Source organism: Malus domestica, chromosome 17 (assembly GCF_042453785.1).
Source record: "Malus domestica chromosome 17, GDT2T_hap1".
NCBI lineage: Eukaryota > Viridiplantae > Streptophyta > Magnoliopsida > Rosales > Rosaceae > Malus > Malus domestica.
Genome location: NC_091677.1, coordinates 30,652,810 through 30,668,019, shown reverse-complemented (window position 1 = coordinate 30,668,019; position 15,210 = coordinate 30,652,810). Strand labels below are relative to the sequence as shown.

Here is a 15,210-nt window from a genome sequence, read left to right as displayed (position 1 = left end):
TTCTAATACACTCTGTGTTTGTTGCAACAGAATAGTCACTACTATTGAATTGCTTGATGGAGCCCCTGCCTGAGACTCAGCTTGAATTGTACACTTTGACACACCAGAACTAGATTTGTAGGGAAACACATTCTCATCATGAACCACATGTCTTGTTATCAACAACTTCTGAGTTTGTACATGATAACATATAACACCCTTATATCCTAGTGCATAGCCAACAAAAACACACAACGATGCTCTTGGTTGCAACTTGTTATTATTATAAGGCCTGATATAAGGATATACAACAGTGCCAAATATTTTCAGTGTTTGAAGTTGAGGTTTAACCCCAAATAACAATTGATAGGGAGACTTCATTCCTAAAGTCTTACATGGCATCCTATTTATTAAGAACACAGAATGAGCACAAGCATGAAACCACAAGGTTTGAGGTAACTGAGCAGTTGTCATCAGAGTTATAGATGTTTCTATGATATGTCTATGCTTTCTTATAGATGTTTCTATGATATGTCTATGCTTTCTTTCAGCAATTCCATTTTGCTGAGGTGTGTATGGACACGAAATCATATGAAAGATTCCCTTAGTTTGCAGAAAACCCTCAAACTGTTTACTACTAAACTCTCCACCCCCATCTGTTTGCAAACATTTAATTCTAACATTAAACTGAGTATAAACGAAATGATAGAACTTCTGAAAGATACCAAACACTTATGATTTATTTATCAAGGGAAAAATCCATACATGTCTTGTAAACTCATCCACAAAACTAACATAATATCTAAACCCTTCTACAAATTTAGTTGGTGAAGGACCCCAGAGATCCGAATGAACTTTTTGAAATGGAAAACTACATTGTTCTTTCCTATCTAAGAAAGGTTGTCTAGACATTTTCCCAGATATACAATAGGAACATACATGTTGTGGATCATCAGAAGCACTAACTATATCGGATTGCTGCGACATAACAGAGAGAACTTCATTACTAGGGTGGCCCAATTTTTGATGCCACACTGTTGACCTAACCTTTTGACCAAGCAAAGCAGCCGACTTTTGAACTGGAGCCACTAAATTCTTTGAAATCACCTTGATCGGAATCTGAAACAACTCACCATCACTGCTATTTCCATGGTATATTACAGCCTTGGTTACCTTGTCCTGCACCTAGAAGTTAGTATCATCACATATGAACCAGCCATAGTTGTCTTTACACATTTGTTTGACAGATAATAGACTAACAACAATAGTTAGAACATGTAAGACATTTCTCAGAAGTAATGAATGAGGTAATGTCTTCAAACATGTAGAACCAATATGTTTGATTTGCAAACCTTCCCCATTGCCAATTGTTATTTTATCATTGCCTTTATATGGATAAACCTGCTGCAAGGAATGGGGATCTGCTGTCATGTGATGTGATGCTCCAGTGTCAATGATCCATGAGTCATTGGGAAGAAAGTTGGCTGGAGCTTGAGCTTGCGTGGCAGTTAATGTAGGAGCAGGTGCAGAACCTTGATAGGCAAAATTGTTCCTGTGATGACAATCTAATGCACTGTGACCTCGCTTGCCACAAATTTTGCACTCAAGAATTGATCCACTTAAACTTGGATTGGTAGACCTCTTTCAGCAATTTGGAGCTGTATGCCCTATCTTGGAACATATCTGACATTTAGGGACAATATTTGGCCTAGTTTCAGTGTTTCCAGACCATGACTGCCAATTTCCACCATTCTGTCTTCCGCCTGATGTATTCTCACCATAGTTGGATGATCTAAAGGTACCATTACCATCTGGTTTTGTACCATAGACATGTCTTGTACCAGTATTGGAATTAGAATACTGTCTCTGTGCATTAGTATTCCCATCAAAGCCATATGCATTAGACAAATCATGATAGAATTGAGGTTGAGGATGCACTATAGGAAATTAATTACTTGGAAATAGTGATACATTAGAGAAATCAGGATACACTGGAGTTTGAGGCTGCACCATAGGATATTGAGTACTAGGAAATGGTGATGGATACTGAATATTAGACACTGGCATTGGTGGTGATGGATGCATTACAAAATTAGATAATGATGCTCCCTAATTTGGCACTCCACAAGATGGAACTGCATTTGGAATCCGTGTAAGAATCCCTCTAGTACTATACACAACCTTATCAGACTTACTTGATGACACCTGAGCCATTGTAGATTGTGAAGAAGAAGCAACATTCCCTTGCACATACATTCCAGAAATTGTTTGAGATAAACCACTCACCACATACTCAGCCTCCCTTTCTGCACAGAGTAACTGCTCTCTAAATTCCCTTAAGAGCATAGTAGTGTCTCTTGTGTAAATCACTGTTCTAATCACAGAATATTCCCTTGGTAAACCAGACAGAGAAGTAACAATGAAATCATTATCAGTTACAAATTCTCCCGCAACAATTAACTGATCTTTAATATTTGTAAGTTTACACAGATATTGATCAATATAGTCACTACCCTTCTGCGTGGTCTGAAATTCAGTCTTTAACGTATTCACCCTTGCTTTAGAAACAGAAGCATACCTATCTTGAAGATTAGTCCAGGCCTCATGAGCAGTCCTAGATCCCAAAACATGCTCAATAGACTCATCAATCAATGTAGCAATCAACAAACTCAAGAGAGCAAGATCAATAGCTTCCCATTCTGTATATGCCTCATAAATTTCATTTGTAACACCACGATCAGTGCTAACCACAAATTTTGGTGGAGATGGAAGCGACCCATCAAAGTGATCAAACAACTTATATCCTATTAGAAAAGATTTGAACTGAAACACCCATTTCGAAAAATTCTTGTTAATTAACTTAATTGTCAACATTCCCAAAAGCCCTTCAATTTTTACAGATGAAGATGCCATCGCTATTTGTTAGATTCACAGTCATATCAAGACACAATTATCTCCTCAACCTTTCAAGAAGAACAAAGTAGCAAGAAATGCTTCAAATTTTAACTAACAGTGGTCACATAAATTCAACTATTTGTCAAAAACATTCATAGAAATGGCTTCGTGCCCTCAAATTTCAACAACTCTTCAAAGAAATTCATAGAAATGGATTTTTCACAAACATTCACAGAAATGGCTTCGTGCCCACAATTTCCAATCAACTAATCTTTTACAAACATTCACAGAAATGGCTTCGTGCCTAACAATAAAACCAACAGTAATGGCTTCGTGCCACAAACAAACTAGATCTACTACTCCACAGAATTAAAGCATGATAGAGAATCGAAACAAGAACCTGATTCGCAAAGACAATGAAGATGCACCGACTCAAATTCCAGAAAAAAAAAACCAAACACGCCGACAAACCCCAAGAAGATCAAACCTTCAGAGCCGATGAACCTGAGATAACCCAGCCCACAGCAGAACCGATTGCTCTTGATACCATATTAACACTATGAATCTGATGAAGAAATGAAGAAATACGTATAAAGGTTTACAGAGAAAATAACAGAGAGAGAGAGAGAGAGAGAGAAATGTAGAAACTTTTCAGATTACTTCATAAGAATCTAAAGGCTTACAAGCTATGCTATATATAGCATTTTACACTTGTCAGCTCATCTTTATCCACCTAACTATCTTTAAACCATTAAGCAACTAACAACAATTCTCAACTATATTTTGTTGACATGGCACACACCCTTATTCTACTAATGACATGTGTCTACACTTATCACCAAGGACCACCTAAATTTGGGCTGCGAAGGAGAAGCCTTCAACATGATCTGATCATATTTTCATTTATTTTAATCATATGGTTCCTTGGATTTTGTATATTTGAATGGATTAAATGCAAAATGTCTTGACCTTATTTATTTTTTGTGTACTTCTATATCTTAATTTGCATTGCTTTGACAAAAATATAATCTTAAATGGTGGTCGTGTGATCCGATAATTTTGCTGTTTGGCCGGCCTTCTATCAAATACAAAGTTGCCTTTAGTACTTTCAATATGGTATACTTCAATTTATGTGCTTAATCACTTTGCTTTCTATTTACATTATGATCATCAGTGGATGTTCGCAAACTAGTATTCTTTGTGGTTGTACAACCTTACAATCTCTACATTGCACTTCACTATATCATATGGATTTGAAGCTGTTGCAAGGTACCACTCTCATCATTTCTTTTTTTAAGTGCATTTTGTATTTTACATAAATATACGTAGGACTCCTCAAGCAATATTCGAACTTCCCTCAAGACCGCTTGAGTAGCGCTCAAACCTAAACAGGATTGCATATTAATATTGTGTGTTTTAATGCTAGGGGCCTGGAGATAATAACTGAAGTAAACCTAAACATCAACTTTTTTTTTATAGTATTTGGGCGTCAAAAGAATTAAGAGCTGGAAATCCATAAGCAGCTGAGTGGCTATATGTGACATGCCCGACTCTGATATCCTCCAAACATCAGGGTAGGCACATGCTGGCCGACACCCGAAGGTGACGAAGCCATATAACATGCAAGAGAACTATGAAGAAAGAATGAGCATAAATAAAACTCGTAAATTTAACTATAATGAATATGCAATTGTGGAATGTGTTCAGAGCATACAACTAATACAGGACATTGTAAAAGGAATATTATAAAACTGTACTAACAAAGGAATGGGTCCTACGCTGAGAGGACTCAAATATACAATGCGAGAGTGCCTTGGCGCTGAGATTGTACGCCTCGATTCTAAGTCCTGAGGGGGGCGTAAAACAAAACATGAGTGGACCAAGTTTATATATAAGTAATACAAAAACAATTAGTCATCAACGTACTAAACCCCAGGTTTAGAAAACTCATACAACATAATAAGTAATACGTTTTCCGAAAACCCTAGCATTCCATAAAACCTTTCATAAAACATATATCATATATAGTGTGCTTAGTAGTTGTATCATCATTCGCCCGAAGGCCCTTAATCACCCAACTGAAGTCATATATAAGTATTGTTCCCCTGAAGGCCCTTCATCACTCGACCAAAGCCATATATAAGTATCATTCGCCCAAAAGCCCTTCACCATTCGCCCAAAGGCCCTTTATCACCAAACCGAATCCATATATAAGTATCATTCACCCGAATGCACATAGTATGTAAGCACAAAAAATCATGAACATAATCTTTCTAAAATATATCTCATCGGAGCTCAATAGCTCAAACATCATATCATAAATTCATAGGAGCGTTCTAGCTCAAAACATCATCACCATGTTCATAAGTATATATAATCATAAATATTTCAAAGGCGTAAATTCAATAAAGCATGATATTTCATAAAGCATAAATCCGATTTACTCATAAATGTTCCATAAAACGTAGTCATAAAATCATTCTTTTCGATGGCGACGGAGAACAGTACCTTCGACGAAGGTGGGTGTGCTCCATGCACCCGCCATGGTAGCGTCCACGCATGAACTGACATGTAGACCCACTCGCTGACCTGGAAACTTAAAACCTGTCCGGGTCAGGTTAGACCTGGGTCTGATTTAGGTTTTGGGTCGTTAGGTTGGGCCTGTTTCCTAGTTGGATTTTGGGCTGATTTTGAATCTAGTTTTAAATTCAGGTTTTGTGTTCAAGTCGGTTTGACCTAGTTTCAGGCCGTGGGTTGACCAGAATCTGGGCAAAGCTTCTAGAGCTCTGTTCGAGCTCATTAAAATGAAGCTTAGAAAGAGAAGAAGAGGTTTGTACCAATTTGGAGACGTGTGGTGGCTGAAGTTGGCTAAAAAATGGCCTGGAAGTGTTGGGTTCTCGCAAAAAAACTGGGAAAGTCTTCCCGAGTTGTTTTTTGTCACAATACGTCAACAAGGCATACCTATAGTTTTTAAAACCAACCAAGACGTTGAAAATGAAGAATGAGCGATGGTATTTCGAGTTTGACCTAGTCGGGAAAAGGTAGAACTTGCCAGAGTTCACCATTGCACCATCTCGGTGCTTGTCGAGGAAGAATAGAGAGATAGAGGTAAGGAGTGAGGGAGAGGCCAACATGGCAGCGGTTCGTGACTAGCGTAAAGTTATGGTGGGTGTGCTCGCCGCTGCGATGAGGGTGGTGTGATCTCAGTTTGTAGAGAAGGAGAGAGAGGATAGCTGGGGGAGTTTGAGAGAGAGAGCTGTGAGACTTTTGGGTGGAATACATGGAGAGAAGGAGAGGAGAAGAGGGAAGGGGTTAGGGACAAAACCAAAAGGGTGGGTCTCCCTTGAGCATAGCAATTAAGACCATAAAGCAAACATGACAAAATATCTCCCAATCAAAGTGAATTTACAAAATTGCCCTCGATGTTCTGTAAACTCCAAGACGTGTCTTTACAATCTACCCCCCGTTAAGAAAATTTTGTCCTCAAAATTTGAAATAACTTGTTATACGTAAAAAAAAAACTTGAAGAGAGGAAGAAGAATATATATATATATATATATATATATATATATATATATATATATATATATATATATAAAGAAGAAATCAAGTCAGGGTTGCATCAAAGAGAATATGCCAAACCATCGCGATTGGGTTGCAATGTTTTCTCTTTCATGCCTCCAAGCTCATACCTTCTTCTCCCATTAGTATAAAAGTATAATCATACTTTATAAAGATATAAATTCGAAAATATATAATAACATAAGGTCAAAAATATGTACGCATAAGAAGATATCATCAAAATAGATATGTACTAACATAGAAGATGAAAACTCATATGGAACTTAAAACTGAAAGTGGAAAAGACTCACCCAAACATTTGTAACGTCAAAAACACAAATATATAACTATAATAAAGTAAGTTAAAAAAATACTTGCACTGAGAATTAAAATCGAAAATGAAAATAGGTCTCGCCTAAGCATTCGTAATGCTTTTACCCAAAAAATAGGTGTTTGTGTCTTTAGGTCGAGCCCAAACAATAACTAATCGGTATCAACTACCGTAGACAGGTCTACCTATCCACTTGCATAACGAACACAATGAATAAGCCATCGATATTACAGTCTGCAACCCGCAATATCGACAACACATTGTTGTCTCGATAAACAAGTAGTAATTTCCCAAGTGTGCAAAATTATCATTTTGTCCAACTACAAGGTGACATCAAGCATACAGTTTCCCATATTGAATTTGGATCCTTTGAATACCAGTTTTGCAATACTTTTCTGTATAACAAGTGTTGCCGGTAGAATCTCTCATACTATGTCTCAAATAGTGCCATACCCAAATCGAAAATAAAAACTATCGTTGTAAACAACTCCAAAAGAGATCTGTAAAAATTCTAATCATGCTGAAACCACAAAACGAATAAACACAACACGTCCTCCAAGGTCTAGATAGCTTATTCAGATTGTTCAACAGTTTAAGAATGAAATGCAGTACTGGACAATAACTTAGTACCCATAGCCTTCAAGAAAGCATCACGATAAGGTACAATAATGATGGCACACCTTATAACTGAATAATGTGATTCATAAAGCCTAACTGAACCGATTCGTTGAAACTTCCTCTTGGATTTAACGAACGGTTATGCAGAGAAGGCTAAAAGAACACTAAAGAATTTAAGGGTCAAAACAAGTCCAACAAATCTAAAGTATCAGATAACTGGAGTGAATGCATAGCTTTGATGCAAGAACATGTGTATGTACCTAACTTGATTACGTGGTGGCAAGTCGAGATGGTTGAGAATGGACTCGACTCGATCGGTACTTTCAAGTAATCTGATCGATGTTAACATAGACCTTTTTCCCATTCCAATATTCACAACAACTGTTACAACGATAACCTCAAGGATATTCAATCACCAGTAGCAATGATTCGCTCAATAGGGTGATAATGGGTGATTGAATGACTGATGATCTTATCTAAAACTTTCGAATCTGAGTGGTTTTCTTGAACAGTCTGTTTGCTTAGAAATGATACTAAGTGTTTTAGGGTAAACATGAACCCAAAGTTGACTAGAATGCCTTCCAGTACCAGGAGGTGAACCTAGGATTACGGTCGTAATTGATGTTAATCGAGACGTTGATCTAAAAAAGTCTAAACTGAAGAATTATGCCAAGTGGTCGAAGTATAGTCCTCACAGATTGGTAGATAAAATGACGAGTGAGTTGATCAATAAATACTGAAACGTCGTCATAGTCTCCACGTGTACAAGGTGGTTTGTACCAGAAATCTATGGTGACATTCACCCATTTCCATTCACATCCTCAGTGGGTCCCCGACAACCCAAGAAGGACAACCATGGGAACTTCTTCCCACCTCTAAACAGGAATAGAAAGAAATTGAGATAAGCCCGATGGATTCCATCTCACAGCTTCCACTTATTAGTAATCATATGCTACTCACATATTCATCGATATCCTATTCATATAATACCAGTAATAAAGCGGACGAAAAAAGTGGTACAATTTAGTACTGCCAGCATGCATGGGATACGATGAAATGTGAGCCTCATAAAGAATTTTCTTTTTTCATAACTTCCTCACCCTTAGGCAAGAACAATTTGTTTCTTATCAACAGAGTTCCAACTCCTCAAACTTTCAAATCTTGTCTCATGTCATCTGACATTTTCTCCTTCAAACACTCACATTACTGATTAAACTCTTGGGCTTCTTACCCAAAATCTACCAATATAGGCTTGACTAAGGAGTGAGCCGACAATACTCACTGTGGATTGGATGCCAAAGCAAAGCCAATTCCTCAAAGAGAAAATGATAATGGAACATGGATAACTCGGATGAAGGTAAGTTGTCCATGGGATTTTTGACTAACAACATTAGCTACGACATTTACCTAACCAAGATGGTACTAAAAAATGCAAACAAGATCATTGATGAGTTCTATGCACCTATCCCGTCCCAAACTTAACTCATTCTGTGTGAAAACTCACTACAACTTTATTGGTCAGAAAGGATGTAACACTTTTTGTTGTAGAGAAAACATCACCAGATTTTACAACAAGGGAAATTGTTGCCAACTCTAGGTCATGAATAAGATAATTCCTTCCGTGAGGTTCAAGATGCCCGGGACCATAGGCGATAAATTTCCCATGCTACATTAGAAAACAACCCAAATGTGAAAGGATGTAAAACGAGTGGCTCAAAACTCACCATTAACGTCAAGAAAAGTAGGGACAGAAGCATGAGTAAGATGATGTTCCAAACACCAAAAATTTTTGTTCCCAACCTTCATACCACAAAATTTCTACAAAGAAAGGGTGTCATTAGATTTTCAAGTATGACGGTAACCATTGGCTCAAGGTAAAAGATAATATGGTTCATTTCATACGGTTCTAACCATCAAGAGGCACATGAGTTACTTGGTCATGCTGCATCAGCGTGCAACCAAACATTCAATAAAACATCACCGTAAAATTCAAAATTTATCGATATCATCGAAAAGTGTAAAAACAATGATCAAGTGCGACAATACTTCTGTTGTCAAAAAGATTGACTTGCTCCCTAGCCAAAAAGGAATAAGGCTATGCACAAAGAATCATTAAGAACTGCCGATAGAAAGTGACAAGACCAAAGTTATTTCACATTTAACAACACCTTGTGAGGATTTCAATTTCCAACGGTCGCAACCTTTTTGAAAATTGATAAGAATAGCATTTGCTACAAAGGAGTCTCCTAAGAAAAGTATCTAATTGGTGTACATCTGACTGTCGATGTTTTGTGATCTTAACCTCGTTGTTGGAGTAAGTAAGAAGGTTGCCAATAGAACAATCGCCGAGATTTTTTCTGAGGGTCCACACTAATTTCCTCAGCCGGAATGACAAATCCGAGAACATTGATTTGATCCCACCAAACTAACACTTGTTAAACTATGCTTACAACTGGTGATTCCTCACTGTCTCTAACATGAACTTCAGATATTTCAAGAAATTTCCATATAGATATGACTCTGCCCGCCAATCTTAGGGAACACATATCACATAGTTAAGGCCAGTTGATGGTTCGAAAATGTGATGTTACTATGCGATATGTGTTTCCTAAGAATGGCGGGCTGAGCTGGATCTACATAGAAGTGTTGTCAAAAAGTTGGTCTTATCCAAACTTTATCCCACTAAGATTTTTTTGTTTCACAACACTTCTATGTAGATCCAGCTCAGCCCGCCATTCTTAGGAAACACATGTCGCATAGTAACATCACATTTTCGAACCATCAACTGGCCTTAACTAGACTTCATCTTACTGATATTTTTCAATTTCACATCACTTCAATGTAAATCCGACTCTATTTGCCATTCCTAGGGAACACATGTCGCAGAGTATCAGTTCGTTGTTAAAAGTCGTCCAACAATCCATTTCGTCACCGATGAGGCACAATCCTTACATGAAATTTGTACTTCAAATAGAATGTGACAATTCAGGATAGGAAAAGGTTTGCATAACTGCGCCGAATGGTACCAAATCCAGAAGTCGTGCCATCCATATGGTGTCAACTACAACAGTAACCGAATATCCGAAGTATGCTCTGAACAATCCATGCTCTGATACCAAATTGTCATGCCCGACCCCGATATCTTCCAAAGTCCAGGGTAGGCACATGTTGGCTGACACCCTCAGGTGACGAAGCCAGACTAACATGCAAGAGAACTATGAAAAAAGAGCGAACATAAACAAAACTCGTAAATATAACTATAATGAATATGCAATTGTGGAACGTATTCAGAGCATACAACTAATCCAGAACATTGTAAAAGGAATATTATAAAACTGTACGAACAAAGAAATGGGTCCTATACCGAAAGGACTAGAAGATACGATGCGAGAGTTCCTTGACACCGGGATTGTACGCCTCGATTCTAAGTCCTGAAGGGGGTGCAAAACAAAACATGAGTGGACCAAAATTATATGTAAGTAACACTAAAATAGTTATTCATCAACGTACTAACCCTCAGATTTAGAAAACTCATATAGCATAATAAGTAATAGGTTTTCCGAAAACCCTAGCATGCCATAAAACCTTTTATATCATATATAGTATGCTTAGTAGTGGTATCATCATTTGGCTGAAGGCCCTTCATCACCCGACTGAAGCCATATAAAAGTATCATTTCCCCGAAGGCCCTTTATAACCCAACCGAAGCCATATAGAAATATCATTCGCCTTAAAGGCTCTTCATCACTTGACTGAAACCATATACAAGTATCATTTGCCCAAAGGCACATACTATGAATAACCACTAAGTAAGCATAGAAAATCAAGAACATGGTCTTTCCAAAATATATCTCATCGGAGCTCAATAGCTCATACATCATATCATAAATCCATAGGAGCGTTCTAGCTCAAAACATCATCACCATGTTCATAAGTATATATAATCATAAATATTTCAAAGAACGTAAATTCAATAAAGCATGATATTTCATAAAGTGTAAATTTGATTTACTTATAAACATTTCATAAAACGTAGTCATAAAATCATGTTTTTCATGTATGCATTTCTAATAATAAAATCATGCATTTTGGAAATGATCCACTCACAGATACTCCGCCGTTGACAAAACCAAAAGGGTAGGCCCCCCTTGGGCACACCAATTAAGACCAAAAAGCAAACATGACAAAATATCTCCCAATCAAAGTGAATTTACAAAATTGCCCTTGACGTTCTGTAAACTTCGGGACGAATCATTACAGTATGGGCCACAATGTTTCTATCACTCTCTGAGGCAGTTATTGTGAGCACAATTGTCTTCTGCTGCTGCTACGTTTTGGGGAATGTTTTTAGTAGTGAGAAGCCAGTTGTGGATTACATTGCGGTCATGGCACCTCTGATTTGTATCTTAGTATTTATGGATAGCTGACAAGCTATTTTTTGCAGGTACTTTCCATCATATGTTTTCTCATATATAAGCTTCTTTATTGGGTGCAAGTAATGCTACATGGATTGCATTTGTATGCTACACACTTGTTTTGTAAGGCTTTTAGAATCACTTAAAGCACATTTAGATACAAAAAGTGCTTTTTTTGCCGTGCTTTTTGAAGAAGCACCTACCAAGTGCTCATTCGAAAGAACACTTCATTGTAAAAGTACCTTCCACAAATCTCTCACAAACGTAAAGTAGTTATGTTCGAAGCACTTTTTATAAGAAGTATAACAAAAAATAACTAAAAATTGTTGAGAATGAATGCAAGGAGAGACCTTACATGTGCTTATAAGTAAGTTGAGATACTCTCCATATTGCCAATTAGTTCTATGGTGGAACCTTAACTTTTTTCAGGAATCCAAATGCTTTGAAATATTACTTTCTAGTGCTTCCAAAAGATAGCTAAATACAGTCTTCATAACTCGTAAACATTGCTAGTTATTTATGTCAAACGCTTCCAAAAACGTTTTGATTATTTGAAAGCAGTTTTTGCAATTCCAAACACACCCTAACTTGGGACACAAATATATAAGAGCAATTTATTAACTGTAATAACTGTATAAATGCCACATAGCATCATCTGTGTTAGGAAAAGTGTCACAATCCTATGCTTTGGATTGTTAGGTAGTTAGGAGCTTACTTGGCTATTAAGTTTCCAAGTTACCATAATAGTAGTAGTCACAAGTGTAAATATCTTCTTATACATTGCAATATTCAGAAATATCCATCTTTCTCTCTAGTATCGCTTCAGCTTCCATTACTGCAACTCTGAGTTTTCTTCATTTCGTCACTACTGTTGGATTGTTAATATGGTATCCAGCTCAGGTTCGTCTTTTACCTGGGAGGTGAGGTGAAATAAGCTGATTTCTGAAGGATATGTGAGCTTTGTGATCTGCATCAATGCGGTGGGATCTTCAATTTCTTGTCAGTGATCAATCTCAAGTGTGATTTTTCCTGAATTTGAGCTGAATCTGGCTAAATTATTCCAGAATATTTCAGTGTTTTGATGATTTTGTTAACGCACGAAGCTAATTCTTGTTTGTTTGATAGTTAAGTGTGAAAACTTGCATCTTGAAATCTGTTAAAGGCAAGAAGATTTAAATCTGTGAAGTTGTGAAATCTTTGTGCAAAGTGTTGAATCTTGATTGATTACTAGCTATAGAATCTTGAATCTTGAAAATTGTTGAAGGCATGAAGCCATGGATGCATTAAATTTTTTTTTTTTTTTTTTGTGATTTGATCTGAAAAATTGAAAATTCGATAGTATATGTTTGAGATTTCTTGAAGAGTATCTGATTACTATTTCATTGATAATACAAATGGCTTCTACACCTCTTCGAATTGATGGTATACTAGGCATGGTCACTATCCGTTTGCAAGATGATAACTTTGCAAAGTGATCATTTCAATTTCAATCTGTGCTAGAAGGATAAGCTATGTTTGACTATTTTGAGGGTGCAATGTTTGTCCTCCAAAATATGTGATATCTCGACAAAGTGGGGTTACCAAAGAACTTACTTAGGCATATCGTGATTCGATAGAAACTGATAAAGCACTGTTAAGTCTGTTAATTACTACACTTGGTGATGAAACAATTGAATATGTTGTTGGTAGCAAGACTGCATATGAAGCTTGGACTTAGCTATCTGATCATTATGCCACTATATCTTGAGCCAGAATTAATCACTTGAAGACTGAACTTCATACCATTAAGAAGGGAGATGATTCAATTGAGAAGTACCTTATTCTATTGAAAAATCTAAAGGATCAGTTACTTGTTGCTGGAGAAAGCATATAAGATAATGATCTTATTGTTGCTGCACTAGCAGGGTTACCTTCTGAGTATAACATGATGAGGACTGGTAATAGTTGATAGAGAATCTCCTATAACTCTTAAAGAGTTTCATGCACAGCCACTTAGTGCAGAGAAGACAGTTAAAGAACTTCAAACCTCTATGCAATTACCAATGACTGGAATGTTTTGTCAAGGGGAATCCTCTATTGCTGGAGCTAATATACAATTTCATCAAGGTGAATCATCTACAACAGGAGCTAGCAGACAAGTCTACCAAGGAGATGTCTTTCCAAGAAATTTTGAAGGTGGACAACAATCAAATAGATGATATGGTTTTGTTGGACAGTCTCAAAGATTCAATGGAAATAGAAATGGCCCTTCTAGAGGTCACTTTACTCAAGGAAAAATATACCTCAACAGTTTCATTCTCAAAGAGACAATGGATGATACAATGGTCCTATATACAACTCAAGGCCAAGGTTTTGATGGAGGCAATGGAGAAAATTTTGGAAACAACTCAGGTGGTTTTACAAATAGAAATAATGGAAGTTTTGATCGATCATCTATTGGAAATAAAGATGGATCTTTATGGGGTTCATAGAATGGAAAGGGCAGAGGTCTAACATAATTCCAGAGTGTCAAATATGTAGCAAGAGAAGGCACAGTACTCCTAACTGCTACTAGATGAATGAACAAATGCCTGCATCTGTTAGAATGCCAAATCTGTGGCAAACGAGGACATGTACTCAATTGCTTTCATAGGAGCAATTATACCTTTCAGGGAGCACAACCACCAGCAACTATCAATGCAATGACTGCACAAGCTTCACCAGATTGCAATACCAGTCAAGTATGGATTATGGATACTGGAGCAACCCACCATATAGCAGGAGATATGGCAGATCTGAGTTTAATTACACCATTTGAGGGGATCAAAAGATAACTGTTGGAAGTGAAGAGTGTCTTCCTATGAAGAATACTGGTTTTTCCTCAATTCAAACTTCTTCAAAACCTTTACATCTCTATATTGTCTTGCATGTTCCGGAACTTGCAGCGAGTCTTTTATCTATTTACATTTTGTGTAGGGATAACAAATCTTATGTAATCTTTGATGAGTATAATTTTTGGGTGCAGGACAAAGCAACAAAGACAATTCTCATGAGAGGAAAGAGTAATGGAGGCCTGTATTACATCCCCAAACAGTTGTTCTTCAAGTATAATGAACAGCTGCAGTCTACTCCAAAAGCTTTTCTGGGACAGTTAATAAAGGCATTTTTGTGGCATCATAGGCTCCGGAATCGTACCAATGAAGTTAAATAGTATGTTTTCGAATTCCAAGATTACTTACACATGTGGTATAAATAAACATATTTGTAGTTCCTGTTTGAGTGGTAAAATGTCTAGGCAAGTCTTTGAACCAAGAAATCCTGAGTCTGTAAAACCTTTTGAAATAATTGGTAGTGATGTGTAGGGACCATCATCTGTTGTATCCATTGATGTGACAAGCCATGTTTAGCTTTCCAAATAGACTTTTTATACTA

At 37.0% G+C, this 15,210-nt stretch overlaps 1 long non-coding RNA gene across 1 annotated transcript; it reads left to right on the top strand.

The window, feature by feature from the left end:
* The first annotated feature begins 12,595 nt into the window (after positions 1-12,595).
* Positions 12,596-15,210, top strand: LOC139193292 (uncharacterized). The gene is made up of 2 exons (XR_011577685.1): positions 12,596-14,651; positions 14,804-15,210. It is a non-coding gene; the product is annotated as an uncharacterized lncRNA (long non-coding RNA).